The 20,265-nt window shown below is 43.7% G+C and overlaps 1 long non-coding RNA gene across 3 annotated transcripts in view; it reads left to right on the top strand.

Annotated features, from left to right (window-relative positions):
- Window positions 1-20,265, top strand: part of LOC142830367 (uncharacterized) — a 107,551-nt gene that overhangs the window by 43,318 nt on the left and 43,968 nt on the right. For all 3 annotated transcript variants that reach the window (XR_012905550.1, XR_012905549.1, XR_012905551.1), the window contains one exon: window positions 4,787-4,881. This is a non-coding gene — a long non-coding RNA (uncharacterized LOC142830367). The remainder of the gene's footprint in view (window positions 1-4,786; window positions 4,882-20,265) is intronic.

A 20,265-nucleotide genomic window follows, 5' to 3' on the forward strand; every position in this document is an offset into this window, starting at 1 on the left:
AAGGCGCACACAATGGTCCCCAATCTGGGTGCTTTCAGAATAGGAATAATAAATATGAATAGCAGATGCCAGGTATAATAAATAATAATACAAATCACAAGGTAATTGCATTGACTGCACAAAATATTTACTTTTCTGGTGTAAGGGAGCAATTTGACATTTGCAAGATTGGCCTTGTAGTAGAAGAGGCTGACTCTAGTGAGAAGTATACGGAACTGGCACAAAATTGTTACATTTCTGAATCCTGGCATGGCAACAGAATTTTCTTTTCTGTTTTGCCCTCTACACTTCCCTGTGCGTTGGCGTAACAGAAATTAGAGACAGTCTGGAGCTGCCCAGTTCAGATCCAATCTATTCCAGTGGTGGAGATTATCCCCTCAAAAAGATTCAGACAGCGTCTGGCCCATCTCCAGAGAAAGCTTTTTTGTGGCTGCTGTTTTCTCTCAGGGAAAGCCGGATGTGCTCTGAAGCAGCTGAAGTGTCGGATGCAAAGGCAAGTGACATTGTTTGAAAATGATGGCCATGAAACGCAAAGACCTTGCAAATCACTCAGCTGCACAGTCTTGGAATAAGAGCACTGCACTGCTGATGTATGGACTGATGTCGCCATTTAATGTGGTTTCCCAGAAAACCTTTCATAAAATTCATGACTGCAGCTGACCTCTCTGGCTGTGTTCTTCTCAGCAAAAAGGCTATAACCCAGCTCTCTAAGACTGTTCTGAAAAGTGATGTGTGATCTGAAGCAAGGTGAGAGGAATCATGTTCACTTTGCCCGATATGCTGTGACATTTAATCAACTGTTTGACTATGGGTTCACCTCCAGTGTCTGTAGCAATCTTACCGAATGACAAGATTTTGCTCCGTTCAGCTTCAAACCAAGAGCCTGATTCCAATCTCATTTACACCAGCGTGTCACGAGGGCTAGTCAGAAGTAGTCTTATTGTGGCACATGAGAGCAGAATCAGCCCGCGAGTGCCAGTTGTATTGGCTACCACTGGTTAGGTTGTGGCTTTTCCCCAGGCAGGGAAGACCGATGATAACTAAAGTTCTTGTGAAAACGTGATATGTTCTTCTAGGGGAAACTGAGGCAGCTCCTCCATGCACTGATTTTTTTCTATCCAAAATAGGTAGACTTTTCTGGTTTGTATTTTAACTGTGGTTTCAAATCTGGGTCTGTCCACTTCCCCATGTTTATACATAACACTGAAGAGTGCCATCTCAGGGTACGTCTAGACACCGCCTCTTTAAACGAGCCCGCTATTTCCTGAAATACAGCGCCAAGTTTCAAAATAAGTTCTTTCAACCTAGACTCAGAATAAGATACACAATGTGTATAACGCAAATTGCATAGCTTATTCCGCCAAAAGGGTGCTGTCTAGACACACCCTCAGTCACTTACACACAGAGAGAGAGAGAGAGAGAGATGGAAAGAAGCAGAAATGGCGTAGTGGGGAAACAAGCCTCAGCTGGAAGTGCTGAGAATTCTGTGAAGATGGAAGGGAGGAATCAGAATATCTAAACAGGTATCTGGAACAAGAAGGAGGAAGGAAAAACACACACAGCTAAGTGCAGTTTGAACCTAACAAAGATAGGAATGAGCATCACGTTTTACACATAGGGTACATTTAGACTACGAGCCTCTTTCGAAAGATCATCTAGACAGCCACAAGACATTCAAAAAAGCAATCTGTTTTTTCAAAAGAGAGCACCCAGGCAATCTGGACGCTCTCTTTCGAAAAAGCCCTGTTTGCATTCAAGAGCTCTTTCAAAAAAAGGTGTTCTTCCTCGTAAAAGCAGGTTTACTGCTGTCGAAAAAGCTGCTGCGTTCTTTCGATTTGATTTCGAAAGAATGCGGCGGCAGTCTAGACGCAGGTGAAGATTTTTTGAAAAAAGGCCACCTTTTTCAAAAAAACTCTGTAGTCTAGACATAGCCAAAGAGTCCTCAGGACATGGAAACATCTTTCCTCCTATGTGTGACTGATTCACTGTTAACTGCCCTTATTGCTTTTAGGCAAGTTAGTTCATAATTCCTACTCCTGTCCCCCAGATCCACTGTGGCTAGCTAGGACTTTTTCAATGCCTTCAGTCCATGTGTGGTAGGGAATACCTCCTCTGGGCGACTGGGGATTAGGAGCCACATACCGCCCTTTAGACGGTGTTGACATCACACTGAGTGTATGTCTACATTGAATGCTTATTTCTAAATAAGCTATTCCGGAATAGTTATTCCAAAATTGACTAATTTTGAGGCTTCCCTGCAGTGTAGATGTGCTGAGGCAGGCTTCCCTAATGCAGACATGCTATCTTGGTTTAGAGCTCCAGGAGGCACTAGGGAGGAATAACTGAGAGAGCCCCTCCCCAGGGCCAATTTTGAAATAGCAGCAGTGGTGCGTCCACACACATCATATTTCAAAATAGCTATTTTGGAATAGGCGTTATTCCTTGTAGAATGAGGTTTACAGATTTTTGGAATAAGCCATCCATTATTTTGAAATTATTTCAAAGTAACAGAATGGCTGTGTAGACGCTCACATTATTTCAAAATAATGCTAGTTACCTCAAAATAATGGTGCAGTATAGATGTACCCTGAGCGATCTTGAAACACTTGCATTCTTCTGCCAGTAACATTGTGTATGCTTCTCCAAGAGTGTGGCGGTGAGGTGGACTTTCAGAGAAGAGAAATTGTTTCCTTCTTCCTCTCCCATGGATGTAGGTTTCACATATCATGGATGGTTGGGGAGAGACAGCAAGGGAGTCAGGCTTTATTTGGAGGGAGGAAGTGTCTCATTCGGTGGCAGTGATGCTGAATGCTAATGAAGCAGTACTTGTGAGTCATATATTGAGTAGATAAATCCAGGCACTGAACAACATAGAAGCAAGTTAGGTACCACAGTTGTTCAATCTGAAAGTAAAATGCAGCCCCAAATTATCCCATTTCCAGTTCAAACAAGCTGTAGATGTACAGTAATAAAGAGCAATAGCTTCAAAAATTTACAGTATAATTAATTTGTTTTATCCTAGTTCTGTCTGGGCTATATAGCCCTGCTTGCTGTTTTATTTACTTCATAGCCACTCTCATTTTGTAGCTATTCCCTTTCGCTTGTAAACTCTAAGGTCAGTCTAAGGACAAGATGTTGCTTCCCAGAGATGAGTTGTGAACAAATACAAGTAAACTGTGTTAGTGCTTCTTTCCTTCTGCAATTTCTGAAAACCCAGTCTGGAAAGAAAAATCTCACATAGCTCAGGATTTAGGTCCTGAATTCAGATTTCAAGGTTGATGTCATTTAAATGAATGTCGCGATTCAGGAAAAAACAGAGTCGTTACTGAGTAAGATAAGGTTATTCAGTGCAGTGCTTGAGCAAGAGAGAATTACAGACCTTTTCCCCCTAACCCGAAAAATGCATAAGGCTAGAACCCAAGTTCTGTAAGTTTTGGTCATTGATTTTTTGCAGTAAAAGTTTCATTTCATTGTTTCTATTAAAACATTGTCTCTTTCTTCAGAAGCAATGAATGCTCAGGACAGTGTGGACTAGATAGTACACCCTTTGGGTATCATTTGTACTTGTGGCAGAACATTAGTACTGAAGTTATAGTCATACCTAGTGCTCTAAATATTTGAACTGTGAGGGCAACAGATCTTAACCTCCAGCTAACACGTTTGAATTATAGAATTGGAGACAGTAGTACTACAAGAATCGGCTCCTCATTCATTTTCTTTTTCCAAACAATACAAGTGTGCTGGTGCTAAATGCCTTCATTTATATGTGAGTACAATAAAGATTAGTCTTTAATTATTTCTGGCATATGTCCTTTACATTTAAAGCCTGCAAATCGCAATGGGCAAAGGGTAATCCATCTTAACAGTTTACACCTCCCTGAGGATTTGTTGATTGACATCAAAATTGGTTTTTCCCCCCCGCCTGATTGACAGGATGGCAGGTGTGAAGTGATGGCAGAGTGCTGTAATAATGTGTCAAAAGACCTTAAATCAAGACTAATGTGGCTTCAATGATAAGCTCCCAAAGGTTTGTATGGCAAAAAGGCTTTGAGAAACTCCAGGGCAGATTCATCTTGGTACTGTAATGTCTTTGAAAGGCCTTAACTAAAGAGCAGTCTAGACATTCCAAAGACTTTTGGGCAGAGTTGTAAGGAAAAGCTTCCTCTTACACAGACGACAGAAGGAGAAAATCATTTCTGTTCAGATTAGTTTCATTTTTTACTAATGGGAACGGCCAGACTGGGTCAGATCAAAGGTTCATTTTGCCCAGTATCCTGTCTTCCAACAGTGGTCAATGCCAGATGCCCCAGAGGGTATCAACAGAACAGGGAATCATCAGATGATCCCTCCCCTCTCAATCATTCTCAGCTTCTGACGAACAGAGGCTAGGGACACGATTCCTACCTATCCTGGCGAAAAAAAAAAAAAGAGTTAAAAAAGAACTAGAAAAATTCACAGAGGAGAGGTCCATCAATGGCTATTGAAGTCCTGGTCTTCACAATATCCGCTTGGAAGTATTTCTTCATGCAACACACAGTCAACCTGTGGAACTCCTTGCTTTTGTTTTTTGTAAACCTGTTACCTATTAATTTCATTTGGTGACCCCTAATTCTTCAGTGATGGAAACAAGTTAAAGAACTTTTCCTTACTCACTTTCTCCACACTAGTCATGATTTTATAGATGTCTATCATGCCCTTCCTTAATCTCCTCTTTTCTAATGCTCCCTCATGCCTTCATTTTACTGTTTTAAAGTGACATTTTAACGCAAAATTAACTTTGTTACAGGGTCTGGAGGAGATAACAGAGAACTCATTTCTAACAGACACTGCTGGACAATCCATATGTATAGAAGTCAGCATCTCATGAGTGCCCAGACACAGGTAAGATAGTAAGATTTATTTTTAAAGGTGGGAGCAAGGGTGTGCAGGGCCACAATCTCATTAAACAGGTTCTGTGGCCTGGCATATATATGAGTTTCACCTGAAGGGTTCTGGAGTTTGATTATGCAAAACATAAGGATAATGGATGAATTTGCCTTTTGTTTAAAATGTGGGCTTTCATGCCAAAATAAAGAGGAAAAATATGAACAACTAGTTTTCAATTGGATGATTACCAACAGAAATGTTGTACATTCTACTTACACAGTTCAGATGAGGTCTGCTTGAAAACCCACTGAACTCAATAGAACGTTTATTGATATGATGAAGCTTTAGGTGGAGTCCTTCTGAACTGCACTAGTTTTGCCATTTTTGTTCTGGTTAGTTGTGAGGGCTCTTCGCAGGACTAAGCAGAGACATTTCACAATTGTTATACAAGTTCAGCGACAGCATTTTTAACGCTAATAGAAAAAATGTCAGTCCTGTAGATTGTGTCTCTTCCTTTCATTTTGTGAGCCTGTTCTAGTGGTAAGTTCTGGGTTTATTCAAAACCTGAAAGTCATTAGTATTCTGTTTTGCCGTTGTCTGCATCTATGCTGCTTTTCTATATTAAAAAAAATGCCAAAACCACCTCTTAAAAATACAGAAAATATATACCTAAGAAGCAGGAATTCCAATTTATGGTAAGGGCAGCTAGAGTGTTCCAGCGGTTGGTATTACGATGTAAAGACGTTTCTCTGTTGCTCACTGTTTAAATTGTTGTAGTAATAAAATTATCAGACAGCATTTATTTTCTATGATGGCTGATATGAAATGAGCCGACTATCACGATCCAGTCTGTAGTGGACAGATATCAGGGGTTTACAAGAGTCTCCATTCACCATGGATGCCCTAGTTAGCAGTTTCATTAGATATGCTGAGAACTAATGAGGAACAGAGAATGACATATCTTAGGATTTCTTTTAAGGTTGCATACCGGGATTAACCATGGTCGTGGGAAAGTTTGGGCAGCTTCCTGTGTGTGTGTGTCTGTGTGTGTGTGTGTGTGTGTGTGTGTGTGTACACACTGTACCTGTCCTATGGAAAAGTAAGTTTAATTTCTCCAATGCTATCCAGTATCTCTTTCAAAGTTAAATGCATTTTACATTGAACATTTGTAATTTTCTTCAAAGGAGTAAGTAAAATGAAATCCATATGGTTTCAGCAGTGACCAGGATGTCCCTTTGCGATATAAGCCAACAACAATCAGTGGTAGCCTGGACGTGATAGAGAAACAGTCCTTCTGCTGAGCTGCGTGTAACTCTAGCTTCTATGCATGCTCATTCTAGATCTCTTCCTTATAGCTCTACCTTACTGCTGCATTACCTATCATTAATGAAACAGGCATGAAATTACAGCAGTTCAGGTATTGCGTGGAAGAGAAAGGCAAGCAGGTAAATGTACAAAGATTGCCTTGTAGTGCATTTTAAGAAAATTGTTAACCAGTTAGCAAGAAATTCTGTTTTCCAGTACAGGCAGTCCCCGGGTTACGTACAAGATAGGGACTGTAGGTTTGTTCTTAAGTTGAATCTGTATGTAAGTCGGAACTGGCATCCAGATTCAGCCGCTACTGAAACTGATCAGTTTCAACAGTGGCTGAATCTGAACGCCAGTTCTGACTTACATACAGATTCAACTTAAGAACCCCAGGCGTCCCCAAGTCAGCTGCTGCTGAAACTGATCAGCGGCTGATTCCAGGAAGCCCAGGGCAGAGGCTTCCTGCAGTCAGCCACTGGTCAGTTTCAGCAGTGGCTGACTTGGGGACGCCTGGGGCAGAGCAGCTGGGGTGCTGCTGGGTTGGTCCAGTAGCGCCGCCGCTCCTCGGCGCTACTGGACCAACCCAGCAGTACCCCAGCTGCTCTGCCCCAGGTGTCCTGATTCAGCTACTGCTGAAACTGATCAGCAGCGGCTGAATCAGGACTCCTGGGGCAGAGCAGCTGGCGTGCTGCCGGGTTGGTCCAGTAGCGCCAAGGAGCGGTGCTGCGGGACCAACCGGCAGCGCCCCACCTGCTCTACCACAGGCCCGGGGCTTTGCTCCAGGTCTCCCTGGTCTGCTGGGGGGGGGGCCGCTAGCTGCGCCCCCCCCCCCCCAGCAGACCAGGGACACGGGGAGCAAAGCCGCAGCGTCGGCGGGGTGCCGCGCCTCCCCGGCTTTGCCAGAGCAAAGCCTCAGAGGCGCGGGACCCCTCCACCTCCCCGGCTTTGCTCCAGGTGTCCCTGGTCTGCTGGAGACGGTCCCCAGCAGACCAGGGGCACCGGGAGCAAAGCGGCAGCAGCGGCAGAGTCCCGCGCCTCCCCGGCTTTGCCAGAGCAAAGCCTCAGAGGCGCGGGACCCCTCCACCTCCCCGGCTTTGCTCCAGGTGTCCCTGGTCTGCTGGAGACGGTCCCCAGCAGACCAGGGGCACCCGGAGCAGCTTTTCTCGCCCCAGAGGTCGAGGTGGCGGGACCGCTGCGCTCTGGGCGGTCCCGCTGCCTGCGAGCTCCGGGGCGAGAAAGCCCCGTTCGTAAGTGCGGCTCCGACGTAAGTTAGATCCGCGTAACTCGGGGACTGCCTGTACGCTTACTGGCTATGCAGAACTTGTGATCTGAACTTTGGAGATGGCTGCTCTACTTATGGCATAGATGATGATAACCGTTACCACGAGAGAAGAATCTGTGGGTAAAAAGAGGTGGTCCCAGCTTGAATATAGGACAACTAAAGTGAGATTTTGCCCATGAGGAAAATAAATAGTACAAAATGAACCCAGGTGAAGAGTCAAATGAGGAAAATTTATTAATCAGAAATGGTTAATTAATTATTCTTAACCATTTAAATTTTTAAGGGAGAAAAACCCAGCGTTGTCCCCCCCCCAAACAAGAAGAGTGTCGTTTAGGTACCAAGAGAGGGTGGGAATGATGGTACAGAAAGGGATTGGACGGTATTACTTTAGGACTGAAGGAGGAGGATATAAAACCATCTGATTGAAGAGAAAAAGGAATAAAAATGTTCTTTACAGAAGCAGACCAACAAATGTAAAGATCTCTGGAAGTGAGAGAGAGTGTTCATGGCACTGTCATACAATATTAATGCCAACTTAGGCTGCCTAAACGGAAGAGTGGAAGGCTAGAGAATTAGGGAATGCCCATCCTTCCATGCCCCTCACCTACTTTAAATCTGCCCAAGCCACATTTTTTCCAAAAGGCCTTTCCTTTTTCGTCGGGTTCCTAGCGATCTAGGGGTGTGTCTACACAGCAGTGTAACTCAAAATAAGATACGGAATTTGAGCTACGCAAATTGCGTATCTTATTTCAATGCTATTTTGAAATAACGTATTTCATCATTTGGTGAAATTTGGAAATAAAGTGCCATTCTGAAACGTCCTTTACTCCTTGTAGAATGAGGTTTACAGGGACGGCGGAATAACAATCCTGAAATAGCTATCCTGCATCTTCACAGCAAATCTGTTATTTCAGGATACTCCGGTATCCGGAAACAGCATTGCAGTGTAGACATACCCCAAATGACTATAACACAGTTAGCACGTTCCTCATTTCCACAGTAATGATTTAACGTGCTAATGAAGCCAACATTTATAAATCAGAAGTGTCAACACAAGGTACCTGATTAGTAAAAAATAACAACAATAAAATAACGAGAGATGGCATATAACCTGTTGATTTTATACACAGCTGCTTTATTTACTCCGCTAGTAAAAGGGATATTTGAGCTTTACTTGGTGACAAAGCAAATATCCCCAGTAAAAATTACATTCCTTTAAAGCTCAAAGGCCCACCATAAACAAGAGAAACATGGGAGAGGGAGAGAATGCTGGCCGGGGATGAGCAACCAAAAGCCATTCAACCTATTCATTCATAAGCCTCCAGAAACTCATCTGCTGTTACTGTTTCCCCTGTTACATGCATTTTAGACACTCTGGGTATGTCTACACTACCCCCCTAGTTCGAACTAGGGGGGGTAATGTAGTCATACGGAGTTGCAAATGAAGCCCGGGATTTGAATTTCCCGGGCTTCATTTGCATAAAGCCGGCCGGCACCATTTTTAAATGCCGGCTAGGTCGGACCCCGTGCCGCGCGGCTACACGTGGCACAGACTAGCTAGTTCGGATTAGGCTTCCTAATCCGAACTAGCTGTACACCTCATTCCACAAGGCATATAGCTAGTTCAGATAGGAAGCCTAATCCGAACTAGCTAGTCCATGCCGCGTGTAGCCGTGCGGCACGGGGTCCGACCTAGCCGGCATTTAAAAATGGCGCCGGCCGGCTTTATGCAAATGAAGCCTGGGAAATTCAAATCCCGGGCTGCATTTGCAACTCCGTATGACTACATTTCCCCCCCCCCCCCAGTTTGAACTGGGGGGTAGTGTAGACATACCCTCTCTTCCCCTCACCCCACAAATGTAACTTATAGGCCTGAGAAGACTGAAGTTACTGCTTGGTGCCATTTTGGTTGTTAGGTCGGCAGGCGTGTGTGGGGAGAAGGGCAATGGTGGATGTGTGCATTAAAATTGCTACTTCTTTTCAAATGATGAGGAAGCAACATTCTTCTCATAGCTTTGTGAATTTATGGAAGTTTCCCACATTATTGTTTGTCAGCTTGGGTTTGGGTCTTTGGTCCTATCAGCCTGCCAGAACTTAAATGTTACAGCATAGGCCACTCTCCTCAGGAAAGCTGCACAAGCCAAGGGTGCTAAGAGCTACAGTTGGTTGGTTTTCATCTAGCCTATATCTCTGAAATCTATGTGTTGCGGAAACAAAATACAGGACTATGTAGCACTTTAAAGACTAACAAGATGGTTTATTAGGTGATGAGCTTTTGTGGGCCAGACCCACTTCCTCAGATCAAATAGTGGAAGATACATTACAAAGATAGCTTCCCCAGTTATCACCTCTAATATCATTAGCTCACAGACATTTACCTTCCCCCCCCCCCCATCCCCTTTCTGTTCTGAAATTTGATTTGTCCTTTTCATATGTGTTCATTTTTTTAAAATTGTATCCTTTGGTATATATGGTTGTGACTATTTTCATCACCTAATAAACCATCTTGTTAAAGTGCTACATAGTCATAGAATCATAGAATAATAGGACTGGAAGGGACCTCAAGAGGTCATCGAGTCCAGCCCCCCGCCCTCAAGGCAGGACCAAGCTCCACCTACACCTTCCCTGACAGATGTCTATCTAACCTGTTCTTAAATATCTCCAGAGAGGGAGATTCCACCACCTCCCTTGGCAATTTATTCCAATATTTGACCACCCTGACAGTTAGGAATTTTTTCCTAATGTCCAATCTAAACCTCCCCTGATGCACTTTAAGCCCATTACTCCTTGTCCTGTCCTCAGAAACCAAGAGGAACAAATTTTTTTCCTTCCTCCTTGTGACACCCTTTTAGATATTTGAAAACCGCTATCATGTCCCCCCTTAATCTTCTTTTTTCCAAACTAAACAAGCCCAGTTCAGGAAGAATCGGGAGCTGGCCGGACACGATCTCCCTCCTGCTGTAACCTGATCCTCTTCCCTCTCCCCTCCCCTTTCCCCTTCGCTGAAGCAAAACGCTCTTCTCCATACTGTAACACGATCCCACTCTCCCTCCAACCTTATGCTCCCTCCGGTTACAGCCAGCATGTGTGCTGAGCGGCAGGCTTTTTAATCAGCTGGTCAGGAGCGCTTAGCATTTTGATGCCGGAGTATCGGGAGTGCCGAACAATTGGATACCGGACTACCGGAGTTTTATTGTATATCATAGTTTCAATCCAGTGCCTTGTGGAGTAGTGTCAGGACTAGAGCACCAGGATTGGCACTGATAGTTGCAGGACAAGGATTCAGTGGTTTAGGGAAAAAACCTGTTGAGTTGATGCCCTCGGTTCTGTACTGAGGAACATTTATGAGTTAATGTGGAAGGAAGCTTGCCCTTCTTTCATCTGTGTGGGCATGTGCATTACTAAAACCAGGAGATGTACGTGACTGAGAAATGGCGAGCAAGAAGGCAAAAATAAAAAGGAGCTCAAGAGACAGCCAACGACACAATGAGCCTGTGTAATGTCTTGGGTTTGTCAAGAGTCATTAGTGGGAGTAAACAGTATTCAAGACACAACTTCACCTCTAATTCTGTTTAATGAAGGCTGGAATCTTTAGACACATTAGATCTTTACAGAGGACAGCACAACAAGCCAGACTTGATAGAGAGACTGGGAATAAGGGTGGAAGCCTTTGTTTCACACCCCTGTGCAACATAAGGGCTAGTGTAGACATGGCCAGAGAGAAACAGCCTGCTAGGTTAGGTAAATGGCTTGGGGATGAGGACTGCAAACACCTCAGGCTGGTAAACCAACAGAAGTACCAGTGTGAACAGTGTTCTACTGTCATAAAAGTTCTGAGGGGCTCAAGTCACATTGAACAAGTACAGTCCCTCTTCCTCTGAAATGACAGCATCACTACTTCTGGAGAAATTCCAGCGTGCAAAGGGCGTTGTCCACATGGGATTTTGTTTAAACTGGGAAAGTAAAGGGAAAATGAAGCCTCTTAAATCTGTAAAATGAACTTGCTCCCCACCCTTGCCTAGAGGACCAGTGAGGCTGTCAGCCCCACAGACCAAAAAATATGAAAATCAGCAGAGGCGACTCCACACCTACGGTTGCCAGGTGTCCGGTATTCATCTGGACAGTCCAGTATTTTCGGCTCCTGCCCGGTAAAAAAAGTCAGAGAATACTGGACACCTGAGATGTCCGGTATTCTCTGAATTTTTCCCGGCCAGGAGGCAAAAATGCCGGACACCTGGCAACCCTACAAACTTTCAGCGCCCAGCCTCCCCCCACCCCGATCCCCTTCCGGTCCCCAACATCCCCAGCCCCCCGACCCCAGCCTCCATGCTTACCTGGTTCACAAGGCTGCCGGCACAAAATGGCTGCCGGCCAAAAGTCTTAGTGCTCTTGGGTCTTAGTGCTCAACCGCTCCCCTGTTCCTATCCCTGCCATTTTAATTCTGTTTTATTTAAAACAAGAGTATTTTATTTTTTGCTCAACAACTTTGGTCTCCCCTCCCCTTTTTCCCCCCTTTCAACAGAATTTTTTCCTGGTGTTTTTTTTGGGGGGGAAGGGGGTGTTCGGTATGTTTGTTTCAACCATCTGGCAACCCTATCCACACCGCCGGATGGAATAGGGCCTTCGGCAGAAGGAGTGGGGCTAGGTTACCACAGACAGCCTCCATTCCACCTGGCGCATTGCTCAGAGTGCACCATGTTGGGCTCCTGCTGCCGCAGTAGTGACAATGGGGGAGGAGGGTAAGGGGGCGAGGAGGACAAAGGGCCCCGCAACTGCCCCAGAGCCTGGTGATTCAAAAGGGCCTGGGGTTCCTGGCCGCTGTCACCAGGCCTGGTTTTGGTTGAAAAATACCCCTGGGAAAGGCAACACTGAGGGAGTGATTAAAATTTTAGTTTTCATGTATGTATTCGTGCCAGTCCTTGCCCAGCTGGTATGAGTGGAAACAATCTTCTTAACATAGGCTAACACCCTAACCACTGGACAAATCTCTAATATGACCTGAGTCTTGTCTGACCTTGATTCTGTTCTTGTTCTGCCATGGAAATGGAAGGATATGTCTGTGGTCATACAGGGAGTCTGTCTGATTCAGTGTCCCATCTGTGAAAGATCTGGGTATTTTGGCACATCACTATTCACAGGGATGTTTTGCAGATAAGTACATAAAAATTGGGATGTACTTAATCTGTTATAGGATGCACTCAGATTCTATTGAACAAGGGATCATTTAATAGAAGTTTTCTGTAAGGAAGTATAATAAGGCCTTACTTTTGTTCCTATTAATAGATTGAGTTCCTACAAGTTTAACTTTCAAGTTAAAGTAAATCCATTTCCTCTCACTATAGTCACACACACACAAAAAAAAAAAAAATCAAGCAACCACCAGCTAGACCAAAATTTTTCACCATAGCATCAGCCCCTCGTGAGTCTTTCCATTCTCACATTTTGCCACCTAACCCAATCAAAGTCTGCAACAAACTTTGTTTTTATTATCTAGTTTGTCTACCTGTTTGAAAACAACAACAAAAAAAACATACCACAGGATATGTGTGGAATATTTCAAACCAAAAATAAAGAAAGAAAAGAGGAAAGTAAAAAAAATTTGCTTCTGAAAAATAATTGACATTTTTAAGCAGCTCTGTTTCCAGCTGGAAGGAATCAAATACCACCACCACCACTAATAATAATAATAATAATAATAATAATAATAAAAAGGATTGTGAATAGGAGCCAGATTTGTTGTAATGGTTATTCTAAAATGTTCCTTTTGCAAAAATTAGTACATATTACTAAAATCAGTTTCCCCCAAAGGGCTGTGATAACCCCTGGACCTGTATTTCTCAGAACAGGATTAAAATTACATTCATTCATGAAGCTAAGTAACAGTTGACTCCAAACTACAGACTCACTACATTCTGAGATATGTGAGAAATTAACTAACGAGATAGTATAAGAGTAGTTCAAAGCCAAGATTTGAGTAGAAACATAAAATACAATCCTAAAAAACAGAATTTCCCAAGGAACCTGCCTCCCTGAGGTGAGTAAACCAGACCAGCAGAGTCACAACAACAGCATGGATAGTTACTGTTGGCAAACACACCCAAGATGGGTGGACAGCTGTGGAAGGTTGTGCGTGTGTGCACATGTGTGTGAGTATAGAGAGACTCGTTTTTTTGTCCACTCTTCTTTTTATAATCACAGTGGCTTATGTGTTTATTAGAATAGTCACATCTGTGGCCTTGTGACATAGGCTAAACCTAGATGTAGCCAAAGGAAATTGGTGTTTCCTACATCCAGGAGTTAGTCTTATGTTAATTAAAACATAAAATCCATGAGAATTACATGGGAAGGAAAAAAAACCCGAGCAGTGTGTGAAGCTATCTAAACTCAGGCTTTTCTCAGATATGAATACATCTAAATGTCAAATTCATCCTCCTTCCCTCAGATACAAATCTGAATATAAATGTCAGGACCCATGCACATGCCTAGTTTCTATATAAGAGCTTTTTGCCTATCTGTAGGAGTGATTTGACTTCTCTGTATTGCATTAGACCACTGTCATTAACAACAGGAGTGTCATTTTGATGTGATCTATGAGGCAGTAGAAGCTTTGAAGTTGAAAGATAGAACAGACATGGATAAATTGTGCTCTGAGTATGCTGCTATCACACCATTATTGCTGGCAATTATTTCACCAAGTGACACATTGGATAAAAAGTCATCTGCCTTGCTGTGAAAAGAAAACTCTGCTCACTGTAGCACGTGGTAGATTTGTCGATTTTAGAGTCTCATAAAAGCTCATTAGTTGTGGGCAGCGCATTCTGTACCATTCTTGGGCTGTTTTATGTGAGTGTTTCTAAGCATTATTTAGCTTGGTTTCTCTTTTCAATCTATGAAATCTGTGAATGTGAGAAGGGACCTTTATGTTATACAGGTCCAATTGGATAGTCAGAGATAGAAGTGAGACAGTCCTTTGGCTTTTTGGTGTCTGGCCTTTTCACATCTCTTTTTTTTAGTAGTACTGTAACTCACACACCTAGTGGGTGTGGTTTACTGTTCCAGATAGTGGCTCTCAGGGTGTAGTGCTCACCCATTCTAATCTCCCTGGGTATGTCTACACTACCCTCCTAGTTCGAACTAGGAGGGTAATGTAGGCATACCGCACTTGCAAATGAAGCCCGGGATTTGAATTTCCCAGGCTTCATTTGCATAAGCGGGGCGCCGCCATTTTTAAAACCCCGTTGGTTCGAACCCCGTGCAGCGCGGCTACACGGAGCACAAACTAGGTAGTTCAAACTAGGCTTCCTAGTTCGAACTACCGTTACTCCTCATTCCACAAGGAATAACGGTAGTTCGAACTAGGAAGCCTAGTTCAAACTACCTAGTTCGTGCCCCATGTAGCCGCGCTGCACGGGGTTCGAACCAGCGGGGTTTTAAAAATGGCGGCGCCCCGCTTATGCAAATGAAGCCCGGGAAATTCAAATCCCGGGCTTCATTTGCAAGTGCGGTATGCCTACATTACCCCGCTAGTTCGAACTAGCAGGGTAGCGTAGACATACCCCCTGATGTATGTAGTCTGAGAGCCAGCTGGCTTTACAGCTTAAGTTGTAGAGGCTCCTACACCAAGCTCCAGAGGTCCCAGGTTACAGTACTAATTATGTTGTGCTGCCATGCCCCTTGCCATCCCTGGATTGTTTAGCAATGTGAAATTTCTCTACTGGTCTTAGAAAATGTGTTTCAGTTCTCCTTTAGGCAAAACCAACCTCTGTACTAGTTTTAAATATCTCCTCGTGGATCAATTGCTGGCTAGCTCGAATCATTAACATGATGCACTTAAAACTGATGGTGCCTATTGCTAGGAATAATAGAATGGTTTTGACTATACAGTACCTGACCACCCCCGTGCATGAATGGAACCTCACTGACTTCATATAAGTCAATGAGGCTCATAGAAGTCTGCATATAAGTGTAAGACCCGTCCCACGTGATCTTGTGGGATCTCAGCCTAAATGCCCATATTGGAGTGTTTGGCCCTGTAAAGTGAACTAGCTTAGTCCTGGGCCCCAGGCCTGTGCTCAGGCCCATAAGTAATCTGTTAGAGGCTCCCCTTTATGTCCAGGCCTAGAGTATGGGCCGAGTGGTTCCACAAACAACAGTCCACTATTTCGGGCATCCACAGGCCCAATGTAGGACTGAGCAACAGACAAACTTCCACCTAGCCTGCAGACAGGGCTGGGTTGGTAAACTAAAGGCCACACCCTGAGGCAGGGCAGGGCAACAACCAACAGTTCAAAACAGTCACAGTTTAGAAGGCCAGGCCCGGCGTAAGGGCGGGGCAGCAACCAACCAACAAACAGTCCATAAACAGTTAAACCATCCAAATAGTTCAAATCTCAGGCCTGTCTGGAGGCTGAGCCAAGGGTTAGGTTCCTTGCTGGTGGAGAACCGACAAGTGCAGGAGTTTTCTCCCTACAGGGGGAACCTGCCACCCTAGGTGAGGGGTGGCAGGTGGGAATGCAGGCCCACCAGATCCACTGTGTCCCAGCTCAGGGCCCTAATGGTGGCAGCACAGGCTGTCACTCGGTTGGCAGGTATCCTGGCCACAACATGCCACCCACCTGACCTCCATCTCCTCTGCTGGCCTTAGGTCAGCTCCCCTGGGCTGTTTCCCGATTCCTCTTGGGGTCTTACCTGGCTCCACAGAGTCTGCCGGGGATGAAGGTGCTGGTAGTGTGTCCATGGGTTTGGCTCAGCCAAATTCTTCAGAGCCTAGCATGGGTCCTGGCAGCAGTCTCAGCAGGTCTACCCATGCTTGAGGCCCAGCAGTGGCCATGGCAGTCTTGGCCAGTCCTTCAGGGCCTGGCAGTGGCCCTGGTGACCCAACCCAACCCACTCCACTCCTCCCACTGACTTCCCTTGCTCCTGTAACCCTCACTGTATGAGGAGTAAAAAGTCCTCCAGCTTGACAGTATTTTGACATTATTTCAAAGTACCTAGCATTATTTCCAACTAATTTGGTCCATGTCTACACAGCAGGCAGTTATTTAGAAATAGTGTTACAGTGTAGATGTACCCTATTATTTAATGGGTAAATTAGAGCTAGATGTCTTCTGAGAAGCCAGGACTGGAGGTTGTAAACAAACTTTATGGGACAACAGGAAACTTAGCCAGATGTCTACTTATCCTGGGTGTGGCCAACTAAAATCTTGCATGACTTGGTCTGGATTTCATTCTGAATATGATCCAGTTATATCCTTGTCGGGGTTAGAGTTGATATTATTTTAGTTACTAACCTAATTTATATAGGGTTATAGTCCATATTTATATTAATTGGTGCTTTGTTAGGGCTAATGTCACGAAGCTGAAAACAAGTATAATATGAGCCAAATAGGCTATGAGGAAGATTTAACCAAAAGACTTCTCAATCATTCATATTTTTCTAAGTATACATTATTAACTGTGGGATTATGTCTTTTGGGGGCATCTGAGAGAGAAAATGTAGTCTGTTTAAAAAAAGTAGAAGTTGATGGCATTGAATTTAAATCAGAAGCTAGGAAATATAGAAAATTGATAAGGGAAGCAGAGTTCTCATTGTGTCCCATAGCTTCCATTATCAATTTTCTATTCTGATGGCCACAAAGGGACATACTGAGCAATCTTCTTCATTTCCTTAATTCTGCTGGCTGCAGAAGTTTTTAAAATATATTAGGAACAAAAAGAATCCTTACCATTTCCATCTGGTAATAGATGATACAATCTTACAATTGCATTGGTCTATTCTCTTCAATATATTTCTGATAAACAGAGAAAAGGCAGAAGCGTTCAATACGTAAGTCTTATCATATTGTGATAACACTTCAGTAGCTACTATTTAATGTATCTGGTCCTGGTGATATTAAAATGTTGAACACAAGTGCAATAGAATGTGTTAAATATCCTTAAAAGACCATGCTAAGGAACTCATTGGATTATTAATGTAGCTTTTCAGTAAGACGTGGAACACTATGGAAGTTCTAGATGACTGGAAGAAAGCTAATGTGCCAGTTTTTCAAAAGGGTAAACTGGATGTCCTACACAATTATAGGCTTGTCAGCCTGAATTAATCCTTCATGGACTGAGCCCAGTATCAGCTGCTACATTATCTTGCCAAGGATTAAAGGAGGGTAATATAATTAAAGCAAATCAACATGGTTTTACAGAAAATCGATTTTGTCAAACTAACTTGTAATCTCATAAAAAGGTAACAAGTTTGGTTGATAAAGATAGTAGTGTTGACATATTAGACTTAGACTTTGATAAGGTGTTTAACTAGGCTCCACATGACATTTTAATTGCCGCCCCCAGAATGATATAAGATTAACTGGCATACATTTAATGGATTAAATACTAGCTGATTGGAAGGTCTCAGATTTAAATTGAGAATTGTCACTAAATGAGTTTGTTTCCAGTAGGGGCTCTAAAGAGATCGGTTGTTGGCCCTATGATGTCTAACATTTTTGTCAATGACCTGCAAGAAAACAAAAGTATTATTTGATATTATTTCCTAAGTTTGCAGATGAGACAAAAATAAAGGATGTGGTTAAACAGTGATGAGGTCAGATCACATATTCAGAGCCAAGTGGATAGCGTGGTAAACTGGGCGCAGACAAATAAAATATGGTTCGATAGGGCTGCATGTAACTGTGTACTTCTAGGATCAAATAGTCTCCCCTAATCCTATAATTATGGCCTACTTTGCTTCCTAGAATAATCGGCTGAACTTGAGCTTCCAGTGTGACAATGGTCGTGATGGCCAATGTGGCCAAAAGAGCTAATGCTATCATTGGTTGCATAAGTGGAAGCAGAGAGGTTATTTTACCTCTGTGCTTGGAATTGTGAACTGCATACGGGATTCCAGGAGTGGTCACTCCAGAGCCAGTCTACAAATCAAGACAAATTGGAGGGGATTCAGAGAAGAGCCATGAGCATGATTACAGTATGCCTTGTCTCCTGTACTGGGTGCAGCTGTGAGTGTCTGCCGCCAGGATTGGAAATTCTTATAAAGGAAGGGGTTCAGAGAAGGAGGGGGAGGCAAAAAGGCCCAGGGCAGCTGTGGGGTAACACCTCCCCTCTTCCCTCCCCCCCATCTGGGTTGTCTCCCAGAGCACATCGGTGACTCTATGTAATGTGGTGGCACTCACCTCCCGGTAGTACCCCTCATCTGGTTGAGTGCATTTGCCTGCACTGCCTCTTTAAAAGACTTTTGGCGACATTTCTGCGTGATACTCAAGACCCTTCTAGGTACATCCCTAACAGGGGCCCATCCCAATGCCTTCTGTTGGTATCTCCAGGCTGACCAAGGAAGTTGCCTTCAGGAAGTGCCATTCTCTCTGAGCAGGGTGTCTGCTCACCTTGAGCTCTGCCCCACACTGACTGCTGCTAAGCTTTGCAGCTCCTTTTGTAGGCCTCCCTGGCCCCTGATTGGCCAGTTTCTCTAAAACCTCTCTAGCCTCTTGGAGGACTTGTCTATGGCTCTTTCTGGATCAGGGTCTTGTCTGCTCTATCACACTCTGACTGAGGGAGGCTTGCAGATTCAAAGAACTGCTCTGATCACGGGCAGCGAACGGGCTGCCAGAGAGAGCAGCAGCAACCTGCTGAAAGACCCCACCACGAGTCAATGACACCCTGCCTTCTCCTTCTGTGCTTTCTGAATCACTGTTCTTCTCATCACTACCATTCTTCACATCCCAAGGGGCTGAGTATTGTGGCTGGACCTTTTAAAGTGACAGTAACTTCACCACATGATTCAATAAAGGTTTGCTTTCACATTTGAACAAATACCTATGAGTGAATCTTTGTCAAAGAGAATAGAATCTTTGAGATCTTGTTGTTGCCTATTTGTTAATCACCGAATTTAGTAAGAACAAAGAGATTTTGCCGTGTGTCCCAATAAGGTGAGGATTACAAACATTTAATTAAGGCCAGTTTTTAGTCATGATGGCAGGACAGTCTAAAGATACTTGCCCAGTATCATTTCCTGTCTTGAGAACTCTAGCTACTGTTTGATTTTTGTTTGTTCTACACAAACAATGTTATGCATACATGCTAAGTTGACAGTTTGGCTAAATGTCACCATTGTGGTTCTTCAGCTATGTAGTGACAGCTGAGAATTACTTCAGAATGGTTTGTTACAATATGAAACACACATAATCATGCAAGACAGACATAGCACAACAGGATCACTCATTACTTCATAGCAGCAACGGGGAGCGAATGCAAAATCTTTAATTCCTTATCTCCAGTACTGTATAACTTAATAGCAATGGAGATTTTCCTTCATCTCAACAGTATAGGGTCTATGAAATACAGCTAAATAATTTTGATTTAATCCAATGAAGGGCAATAATGCTTTTGTAAATAGCATGGACTCTATTGGCTAGTTTATACAGGCCAGTGCTTTTATGTGATGGTCGCTATCCACAACATCAAAAATCTTTCGGTGTTTATTGTTAGGATTGTTTCGGGTTAGAGACATACCTGGAGAGCAAGAGGCTTCATACCAGTGGCCTCTTCTATGGATTCTTTTTGAAAGATTGCCTCAGAAAACTGTAGTTTTTTTTTCTTTTGTTTCTGGTAAGAATATTTTTGACTTGCTGTCCCAAGTTGCTAGTAACTGAGCAGCAGGTGCTAATGACTTGAATGGGGACTCCTAGCCAGAAAGGACAAACAGCGCTGTTTCATTCAGACTTCTACTGTAACTCGGCAGTGGTGGGTTTTCTCGAGGGTGCGGTCGGGGCTTTTCATTGAGACTGGAAATGTAAAGCAACGTTGGG

This window comes from Pelodiscus sinensis, chromosome 8 (genome assembly GCF_049634645.1).
Source record: "Pelodiscus sinensis isolate JC-2024 chromosome 8, ASM4963464v1, whole genome shotgun sequence".
Taxonomy (NCBI): Eukaryota; Metazoa; Chordata; order Testudines; family Trionychidae; genus Pelodiscus; species Pelodiscus sinensis.